The following is an 11800-nucleotide window of genomic DNA, read 5'->3' on the forward strand; positions in this document are numbered from 1 at the left end:
GCACATCAACTGGATATATTCTACTTCTGTAAGAACATTTACCCATCTTTTAATTAAAATATTACTCTCTTAACTATTTGTTGATGATGATATAGTAGGGTAATTATGATAATCTTATGAAATATTAATATTTTTTCCTTACATTTATTCAAATATGGCATAGCTAGTTTTATTTGAGTCATGAGAATATCAGTTTGGTCCAATAAATAAAGTCTTTTAAAATGATTTATAAGTAACACATTAGCTACTCTAAGGTGCTATGAAGTCTTGATTCTTTTTTGTATGAAAAATAATTAATGTGAATAAATTACTACGATGATGTGATGTAATCAGAAATAATTCATAAGATAAGACCTTCATATTCTTTTGAATCAAATAATGTAGCTAAATAGAAAAAAAAAAATCTTCGGGGTGAAACCGTATTATTAGCTTATTATTTATAAAGTAGAACTCTTTATGAGTTGTGAAAAGGTTATCTCCTTAACCTGAAAATTTTTGAAAATGTGGGAGATCGTGGTGTCCAGAGTTATATAGTCTGATCCACCAGTGGTCTGAGCCACAACAACTGGCTGAGCTACTCCCATTGGCTGAGCTGTTGGAGTCTGAAACTGAGGAGCCATCTGCTCCGGAATGCGAGTAGCAGGAGTATGTGCTCCTCCCCTAGCCTGAGAGATGGCCGGTGCTACAGGAAGTATGCCTGCCTGAGTGACACTCTCCATAAGGTCCACTAGACGAACCAGAGCATCCTGAAGTACCGGGGTGGCGATGAACCCCTCTGGAACCTGAGCTGGTCCTGCTGGAACGGTCTGGGCCGGAACGTCATCCTCAACTCTACCTGAGGCTCCAGTTTTGGTGCTCCTGCTCGAGCTCTAGGCTGAGCCCTGCCCCTGCCTCGGCTTCTAGCACGGCCTCGGCCTCGTCCTCTGCCCCTCGTAGGAGCTGCAATTGGGGGCTCGAGTTGTTGATCAGCTGACGAAGCGGTACGTGTTCTCGCCATCTGCAAAAGAACAGAGTAGAAGTTCAATTAGCATTCACATCAATAATAATTTCTAAAAACAGTGGAGCAAGAAGAAAAACTAGCGATTTAAATAAAAAAAATTGGATTATTCAACAATCAAGAGGTAATTTTTAAAAGTTTGCTGATGGTAAGGGTAAATTTGGCCAGATAGTATAACAGCAGGGATAAATTTGGCTGGATAGTATAACTGAGGTAAAATGTGGACAATATTTGAAAGTAAAGGAGTATATTTGACCCTTTTGCGTTAAAATTAAGACAAGTGCGTGCTGACTATCTCTTCAGACTGTAGTATTTATCCCTTATGATGCGTTTTTTTTTCCGGACATTGTGTGAATGCAGGATGCTTCATGCACCTGGATGATCCTTTATTAAAATAATCTCTTAAATATTAGGGTTTTAAAATTAGCTCTTGACTTTGGAAAAAGTAGGCACATTGGAGTGTGTACAAATACCTGATTCTTTTATAAGTTGGATTTTTGCTCTAATAATAAACTGCCACGTCGAGTTGAGGAAACAGCTCGTATAGATTTTATTTATTACTTTTACACAAACTAAAAAGAGAGATAAAAAGCGTCATTAAAAAGAGATTTCCGCTGCCCGGATTTGAACCCGGATACCTTGAAATGATGGAATTGCCAGTGCTACAGCGGATAAACTTAGCTCTATAAACTGCATAAATATTAATATATACAATAGTGCACCACGGCCGAGTCTCAACACTAAAATATTAGTAAATGATACTGCTTCTATGTTTAGTACCTGACTTATGAATATTTATATACTCATTTGATACACTTCATGCGTTTTTTACTCAATCACTTTTTCATTCATTATTAAAAATACTCTAACATCGGAAATAGTATCTGTGCCTTTTTAGGTAGAGATAAGACTGCGTATGTCGTATTCTCCCCAGACCCCACATGTGAGATTACTGTTATTATTGTATTAGAAATACTCTAACAGTGTAGTTCATATTATCCAAAAATAATTTTCTTTTCACAATACATGTTGGATCGGAAAAGAATTAAAAAAAATGTTAGTGAGAATCGACTCTACACAAGGCAGGGTCAATTCGGAAATAGTCTCTCTATCTTCACAAGGTAAAGGTAAGGACTGCATACATATTACCCTTTTCAGACCTTACTTGTGGAAATATATTGGGTATGTTGTTGTTGTTATTGTTGTAATTGACTCTATACGTATTGTGTGGTATTGTGTGGGAGATTCAGTTGATCAATATCACTAAATTATAATCTTGGTCAATAATATTTAATCTAGTTAATCATGAAAGATTTATAATTCCTATAAGTAATAGGGTCGTAACATCTTCTTGCAAAATATGGCACTTTGTTTCGTAGCCAAAATCATTGCACGTATTGTCCGTTTTGACCATAGATCTCATGAATTTTTCTATAGTTTGTGGTTAATAATTATTGCAATGGAGTTTATGTGCTGATAAACATTATTTATTTAAGTCAGTAAAACACTCCATTCCTTATATATCTTTAAGGGGTCGTTTGGTAGGATGCATTAGATAAGCTAATGCATGCATTAGCTTTGTGCATTAATAATACATTGTTTAGTAGATATTTTGTACCTATGCATTAGTTATGCAAGCATTAGTTATACATCCTATTTGGTATTAGCCTATGCATAACTAATGCATAGAAAACAATGGTATTAGCAATGCAATGGGTTTTAATGCATGCATTAACTTAGTGAAAGACAGAATTGTCCTTCAAAATTTATGCTTGATTAAAATATGCTAGTTAGTATATTAATGCAAGTTCAAAATAATTCAAATAGTGAGAAATAAAATTATATCCCTAGTTAATAAATAAATACTTAGCATATTTTTTTTTTATAAATAAATATTTAATTTTATTTTACAATATAGGTAGACAAATAAAATAATTTTTTTAAAATTTTTTCATATAAAATATTTCTGAACATATGTTTCTTTATAAAAGTTAGAGTGTGGACTAGTTTTGAGGGCATTTTTGTAAACAAACAATTCTTTTAGAAATTGTGCAATACTTTAATACATCAAACCAAACAATGAATAAGAAATATGTTAGCACAACTAATACCAACATTACTAATACACCATATTCAGCATTATTCTTATGCACCCTACCAAACGTCCCCTAAGGGTGTTAGCTGCATTTTAAAATAATAAAGTAGGTCGCTTGTTGTAAAAGCGACATACCCTCCAAAACCAAATTGTCAATATTAATATTAATATTAATATAGAAGGGAAGAGATATGTAATTATGGCCATATATATAGACAAACACATCAATTTATTCTACTGACCAACGTTCATGCTCACTTTCTTCTTTAATAGGTATTAGTCTATAGTATTAAAATAAATTTTTTAAATTTTGGGATTCTAAAATTAGTTCATGATAGTAAAAAATGTAGACATGTTTGCAGTGTGAGATTGGATTTTACTTAAAAATGAGTGACTCTCACGTTGAATTAAGGAAGAAGCTCATTACAAATATATAATTTATTCATTGCACAAATTAAAAAGAGAGGTTAAAAAAAATTACAAAATACTTTCCGCTGCCGGGATTTGAACCCGGATTCCTTAAATCGCTTGGAATTGCCAGTGCTACAGCGGAACAACTTGGCGCTTGGATTCAAGTATTATTATTTATCTAAGGTTGTTATGTCGCCTCTACAAAACTGAATAATCCGAAACATAACCCCAAGTTTTATGGAAGAAATGACACTAGATAGCCACCCTAAAGAGTTGCTATTTAAAAATTAGCCAGTGTGTTCTGAAATTCAGTTTTTCGGTTCAAATTTTCGGGACAAAAATGTACAGAATTGTCCTGAAGTTAAGATTTTTTACTTTGAAATTTCAGGATAAAATAAGTACTAGCTAAATCTAAATAGCATCTCTGAAAATGGCTATCTGTGCACTTACCCTCCCAACTTATAGACCACATATTGTTCCATGAAACCATTGGCTATTGAATGCTGTAATAAGAGATTTGAACGATACTTTTGGTTAAAACCGTTTGGCATATTGAGTAGCCCAAAATTTTAATGGCTATATAGTTTCTTAACGTCTATTATATTAAGCCTTAATGGCTTCAAATCTTATCAGATATCCATATTAGTTTTGGACTATATATAAATATTCCCTTGTGATCATTTTGATGGGTGGAAAAAAGTGTGACAAAAAGTAAAAGCTTTTCTTGTTCTTTCTTTTGTGCTGGGTTTTCTTTTATTCAATCTTTGTTGTTTCTGCTCCTAGTTTATACTAGAAGTGCTTGTTGAATCCTGGGGCATACGCCTAATTTTATCATTACGGTGTAGGCAAAATATCCTTAAGGATAGTATCCTTAACACGCCTCAAGCTAATTCTTTTATTCTCCATAATCACCAATTTTCTTCCAACAATCTTAAGGATATTTATACTATTTTATTATGGAGAATCAAGTTTGACGTTGTCCAAGTTATTTTTGAAAATGGAACCTGTACTTCAAGTTTGCACAATGGTCTTATGGAGTTCAAATTATATTTGTGAGCTACGAAGTATTACACCAAGTCAATGAACATTCTAAGAGATGCTAAAGATGGTACTATACTTTAAAAGATGGTGACTTCTTCTACGCATGATATGTTTGTGTATGACATAATATTTACGTACGCATAATTGATTTAATATATCCTTAGTTTTTTATGCTTTTCTGCTTATTCTCGTGAGAATATAATAGGTAGAGCTTTGGAATCAAGTTGATACGTATAAGATGAAAAAAAAAGTGACTCTTAAGTTTCTGTGAATTTTTTTGAAATGATGGAAAAGCTCATGTTGCACTTTTCTTTCCATTAGTCTTTAAAACAGTGAATTTTTTATGTTAAGTTGATCTAGTGAAAATGATATCAAGTTTGACTTATAATAGACAAATATAAAGAGAAAGATCATCTACCTTGCTTATATTTCTCATGTTTAAGTGGCACATCAACTGGATATATTCTACTTCTGTAAGAACATTTACCCATCTTTTAATTAAAATATTACTCTCTTAACTATTTGTTGATGATGATATAGTAGGGTAATTATGATAATCTTAAGAAATATTAATATTTTTTCCTTACATTTATTCAAATATGGCATAGCTAGTTTTATTTGAGTCATGAGAATATCAGTTTGGTCCAATAAATAAAGTCTTTTAAAATGATTTATAAGTAACACATTAGCTACTCTAAGGTGCTATGAAGTCTTGATTCTTTTTGTATGAAAAATAATTAATGTGAATAAATTACTACGATGATGTGATGTAATCAGAAATAATTCATAAGATAAGACCTTCATATTCTTTTGAATCAAATAATGTAGCTAAATAGAAAAAAAAAATCTTCGGGGTGAAACTGTATTATTAGCTTATTATTTATAAAGTAGAACTCTTTATGAGTTGTGAAAAGGTTATCTCCTTAACCTGAAAATTTTTGAAAATGTGGGAGATCGTGGTGTCCAGAGTTATATAGTCTTATCCGAAGAAGGAAAAAGGTGAGAAAATTTATTTATTAATGTTATAATAATGCCTTACAAAATTGAGATTTTTTGTGGCAAAAATTTATATTGGAAGATAAAAAATATGTTGTATTTCTGGCTCTGAAAAATTATGTTGCTTTGGGTCTCTTAGTCATTTGGGTGAAGAAATCATTGAATTATGACCCGTTTCCTACTGATTTGAGATATTTTGTAGAAGCTAAAGTTTCTTCCATTTTTAAAATATTTTACTCTAGTACTTGACTATGAAAAATACAAAAAGAAAATAAATTCTTATGTGTTGAAAGATGTTTCAAAAGGCACTTGTACATAAGTAAAGTTTTATTTCCTTTGAGATGATTTTATGCATTACTTGAGAAATACTATGAGTTAGCATTTTGTATGCGAATTTTTTACTGTATTAAAAGGATACAGTGATGATATTGAATCTCTGATTCAAATGAGAAAAACTCTATAGTGATTGTGTGATCACTTTTTGTTGGGTGTTGTGTATTAAAATTGATTGGAAGTGAGGTTGATTGAGCAACCTCTTGGTGAGTTAAACCGACAATAATTATGTCGATGAACTGTGATTGCCAAAGCGGAATAGACATTATAAGAAAATAAATCTTTCAATGGGAAGAGTAGATACATTCTCTAGAGACATAATGTGATATAGTAATTGCTTAGAGATGAGAATCATTTATACATATTATGTGTAGACAAAAGAGGATTTAGCCAATCCTTTGACTTATAAGTAAAACATCGAGGGGTTGTGACTTTTGCCAATTTGAGATGTATCAAAAATGATGGTAACCCAACCTATGTGATTAGAGATCCTATGGAGTAGGTTCATATGGGTAATAACATGTGATGACCCAAAGGGTCATCTTTTATTTTAGAACCCGAATCCGGATTCCGAGGCCTCGAAAACCTTATTTTCTTTCTCCTCGATTTGCGTGCGCAGCCCGGGCGTATTTTCAAAAAGCCTTTATGTGAAATTTAAAAAAAATATTAAATTTGGCCTTTAAAATTGGTTAAAGTTGACTTCGGTCAATATTTTTGGTAAACGGACTCGGACCCGTGATTTGACGGTCCCGTAGGGTCTGTAGTAAAACATCGGATCAAATTCCGAGGTCCCTAGCCCGAGATATGAATTTTGGAAGAAAATTGTTTACTGGAAAGAAATTTTAGAAATGGAATAGTGTGTGATTTCGTTGGTATCGGGCCCGTATTTTGGTTCCGGAGCCCGGTACAGGTTTAATATAATACTTAAGTCATATCTGAGAAATTTGGTAAAAAAAGGGAAGAGGTTTGATGTAATTCGGACCCTTGGTTGAGAAAATAGAAATTTTGAACTATCTTAAGAAAATCATGAGTTTTGGTGGTAAATTCATTGTTTGAGATGTTATTTTGGCGATTTGATCGCACGAGCAAGTCCGTATGATATTTTTAGACTTGTGTACATGTTTGGTTTGGAGCCCCGAGAGCTCGACTGTGTTTTGGATAGGCTACGGAGTGTTTTGGATTTAGAAAAAAATTGCAGGTGCTACAGTTCTGGTGTTGGCCTCTGATCTCGCAATTGCGAGACCAGAGTTCGGAATTGCGAGGAAAACAGTGATGACAATTTCGAGGCCTTTATCTCAAATGCGAAGAAGGCCTGGGCCGGCTTAGTTCGCAAATGCGAACATAACTTTGCAATTGCGAAGAGAGTCTGGGAAGGGGGCTGATTGCATTTGCGATCTTTCAGTCGCAATTGCGGAGGTTGGTGTTCGCAATTGCGAACATTCCTTCGCAATTGCGAAGGCAGCAGTGGTGTGATGGTTCTCGCATTTGCGATGGACCTTCGCAATTGCGAAGCTCAGGTCGCAATTGCGGCATCTGCGCATGTTAAGTTGGGTCTTGGATGGGATTTTTCATTCACTCTTTCAAAACCTAAGCTCCAAAGGGCGATTTTCCAAGAGCAAGTTCTTCCCCAAATTATAGGTAAATGAATCTTAACTCATTTTCTTCAATCTATTTCATCTTTTTACATGATTTCATCTCAAAATCTAGGGGTTTTCATGGGAAATTGGGTGTTCTTGGGTAGAATTTGAGAATTTTGAAAATTAGGGATTTGGACCTCAAATTGAGGTGGGATTTCAAAACCAATTGCATATTTGTACTCGTGGGTGAATGGGTAGTCGGGTTTTTTTTTTCACTTTTTGGGAAAATATTGGGAAATCTATACTCATACATTAGAATTGGTTTATTTAGAGTTAATTGATGTTAGTTAGTTAATTATGCATAGATTCGGGCGGTTTGGAAGTGAAAATCAAAGGAAAAGCGGTAATTGAGGCTTGATTTTTGGCCGTGGAATCGAGGTAAGTGTTTGGTCTAACCTTAGCTTGAGGGAGTAGGTGATGTTGTCTTATTTGCTACGTGTTTGTGTTGAGTACGACGTATAGGTGTGGTGACGAGTATGACCGTTATGTTTCTTACTATGTACTATTCATGCTAAAACTGATGATTCTCCATGTTGAACAAGTCTTATGATATTTTCTTGGTATTTGATAATTGTTGAGTATTGATTCAAGTTGAGGCTTACATTGTGAAATTAACCGTTGAAACAAAATTGGTTATAGCTGATTCCCTTGCTGGGACGTTATTGTTTCTATTGTTTGAGTGAGGAAGAGTGTAAAGCACGAAGAGTGATGTCGTGCCATGTTCAATGAGTGTTAATGCACGAAGGGTGATTCCGTGCCTATTTCTGTGAGTGTTAATGCATGAAGGGTGATGCCGTGCCATGATTTTGAGAGTTAATGCACGACGGGTGATGCCGTGCCATTTTTGTTGTTTCTTATGGAGAGGACGAGAGTAAAAGCACGAAGGGTGACGCCGTGCACGTGTTACTATTTCATTATTCCTGTTGATTCGAATATGGTATTTATTTTGCTTCTCTATTGAATTACTGTCAGAATTTGATATTCCCCGCAATATGTTTTCCCTTCCCATCTTCATCTGATACTTTTCTGTTATTATTTTTCTGCTCGTATATGATTTAACTGCATAGGTTTATATGGTTGTCGTGCCCTAGCCTCGTCACTACTTCGCTGAGGTTAGGCTCGACACTTACCAGTACATGGGGTCGGTTGTACTGATACTGCACTCTGCACTTTTTGTGCTAATTTTGGTGCCAGACCTTGTGAGTAGATATGGGGTTGCTGCCTTCAGTCCAGGGAGACCCACGGTAGATCTGCCAGTGTCCGCAGAGCCTGGAGTCCCCCTTTCCATCTTGTAACAACCCAACTGGTCGTTTTGAGCAATTGCATCCAGTTCGGCAGTTTGAGGTCACGAGTAGCTTCATATTATGTGTATCGACTTGCGTGCATGGTTGGAATCTATTTCCGAATGAATCAGAGTCGAATTGGAAGAAGGAATCTAGTTTTGGAAGCTTAAGCGGTAAGAATTTGACCGGAATTTGACTTTTGAGTAAACGGCTCCGGAATGAGTTTTAGATGATCTCAGTAGCTTCGTATGGTGATTTTGGACTTAGGCGTGCGTCCGGATTTGGATTTGGAGGCCCGTAGGGTAATTTGAGGCATTTCGGCGAAAGTTGGAAAAGTTGAAGTTTGGAAAATTGAGAGGTTTGACCCATAGTTGACTTTTGCATTATTGAGGTTCGAATGCGATTCCAGAAGTTGGAACAACTCCGTTATATCATTTTGGACTTGTCTGCAAAATTTGGCGTCGTTTGGAGTTGATTTGATATGGTTCGGATGCTTGGTTGCAATTCTAGAAGTTCTTGAAGTTCATGGTGATTTTCATGCGTTTTGGCATCCAATTCGTGGTTTTAGAAGTTATCTTGATGATTTGAGCGCGCGAGCGAGTTCGTGAGGTATTTTTAGACTTGTGTGCATATTTGGTTTGGAGCCCCAATGTAACGACCCGGCCGGTCGTTTTAAGAATTAATGCCCCGATCCCCTATTAACCGCTTTCCCCGTGTTTGCTTCTGCTATTGTGAGTTGCCGGGAGGAATTTTTGGGAGTTTCGGAGAGTTTTGGGACACTTAGTCCCTAAATGAGAGCTTAAGTTTTGGAAATTTGGCCGTGGTCAAAACTGTGTGAAGACGGCCTCGGAATGAAATTCCGACGGTTCCGTTAGCTCCGTTGGGTGATTTCGGGTTTAGGAGTGTGTTCGGATTGTATTTTGGAGGTCCGTAGCTAATTTAGGCTTGAAATGCCGAAGGCTGAAATTTTGAAGTTTCCGGTTCGATAGTGAGATTTCGATCCGAGGGTCGGAATGGAATTCTGGAAGTTGGAGTAGCTCCGTAGTGGTGAATGTGACGTGTGTGCAAAATTTCAGGTCATTCGGACGAGATTTGATAGACTTTTTGATCGAAAGTGTATTTTGAGAGTTTTGAAGTTCTTAGGCTTGAATTCGATGCTAATTGGTTGATTTGATGTTGGTTGAGGTGTTTTGAAGATTGGTATAAGTTTGGGTAGTGGTATATGTCTTGTCTGTGCTTTTGGTTGAGGTTCCGGGGGCCTCGGGATGATTTTGGGTGGTTAACGGAAAGGTTTGGAGTTGAGAGTTGCAGCTGAAGCTTCAAGGCTGCTGTCATAACCGCACTTGCGGCTTGGGGACCGCAGGTGCGAGACCGCAGAAGCGGTTTGAGGCAAAAGGCAATTGGCCGCAGATGCGGTCAGGGCACCGCAGAAGCGGCACCGCATCTGCGGTGAAGCAGTCGCAGGTGCGGATATCCCCCTTTAATGAAATATCGCAGATGCGACCGGATCTTCGCAGAAGCGGGACCGCAAATGCGGTCCCAGGACCGCAGATGCGGTTTCACTGGGCAGAATCGAGGGTTTAGTTAGAAACTTGGAAAAATTAAATTGGAGCTCGGGGTAGGGCGATTTTGTGGGGTTTTTGAAGAGAAGATCATTGGATAACAATTCCTCATCCCTTTCTAGTTGTATTCCACTAATCTATTGTTAGTTTTATCATTTAATTTCGGATTGGAGAAGAAAATTGGGGAAAAAAATTGGAAGAAAGTTCTTAGACCTAGAATTCGAATTTTGATTGGGAATTTGACCTTGGATTTGGATAATTTTGGTATGCATGAACTCGTGAGAGTATGAGGATTCTGAAAATGTAAATTTTACTCGATCCCGAGACGTGAGCTCGAGAGGAATTTTGGTCATTTTACCTAATTTCGCGTATTAGCTTAGAATTTATTTGTAGAATCAGTTACTTGAAGTGTTATTTACATTATGCAATTGAACTGAATAGATTTGGGCCATTTGGAGTCGAATACTCGTGGCAAGAACGTGGTTTCAGGTTGATTTGGAGCCGGTTCGAGGTAAGTGGCTTGTCTAACCTTGTGTGGGGGAATCTCCCCTTAGGATTTGGTATTATTGATGTTTGAAATGCCTTGTACGTAAGGTGACGAGTGCGTACTTGTGCTAATTATTGAAAAATCCGGCTTCCATTAAGTACTTAGAATTGTGTTTTCCTTTCTGTTTATACTACTTCCAAGTTAAGCCTATTGTTAGCTTAGGGAAGCATGTCTAATTGATTTAACTGCTTATTTGTTATACTGCCCTATTTGAATTATGTGCAGCATGCTAGGTTAGAAATACTTGCTTTACCATGGTGTGAAATTTGATTGAATTGAGTATTCTTCTTGTTGCTGCTATGTATTTACTTTGGGACTACGGAACGGTATCCCGGGAGATCCCCCTGTATGTTTACTTTGGGACTACGGATTTGTATTCTGGGAGATCCCCCTGCACTTTTACATTGGAACTACGGGATTGCACTCGGTAGATTCCCCCAGTATTGAGTATTTGTATTTGGGACTACGGATGTGGTATTCCGGTAGATCCCCGTGCATTTATGAGTTAAACTACGGGACTGCACCCGGGAGATCCACTGGATATTTATATTTGGGGACTACAGAACGGTATCCTGGGAGATCCCCCGGTTGTTATCTTTGCGTTGAGCTGTATTTGTTTTTCCGTGATTACTTTGTTTCTGTTAAAGTTGTTGTTGTTCTTCTATCATGTGTTACCTTTTTACTGTTGCACTTAAGTATACTGTCTTATTCTACACTGTTATTATATCTTGTATTTCCTTTAACCTCAGTAGGGCCCTGACCTTTCTCGTCACTACCCGACCGAGGTTAGGCTTGGCACTTACTGAGTACCGCTATGGTGTACTCATGCCCTTCCTGTGCATGTTTTTTTCATGTGCAGATCCAGGTACTGCGACTCAGACTTATCACGCTTGAGGCG

The sequence above is a fragment of the Nicotiana attenuata genome, chromosome 12 (assembly GCF_001879085.1).
Source record: "Nicotiana attenuata strain UT chromosome 12, NIATTr2, whole genome shotgun sequence".
Taxonomy (NCBI): domain Eukaryota; kingdom Viridiplantae; phylum Streptophyta; class Magnoliopsida; order Solanales; family Solanaceae; genus Nicotiana; species Nicotiana attenuata.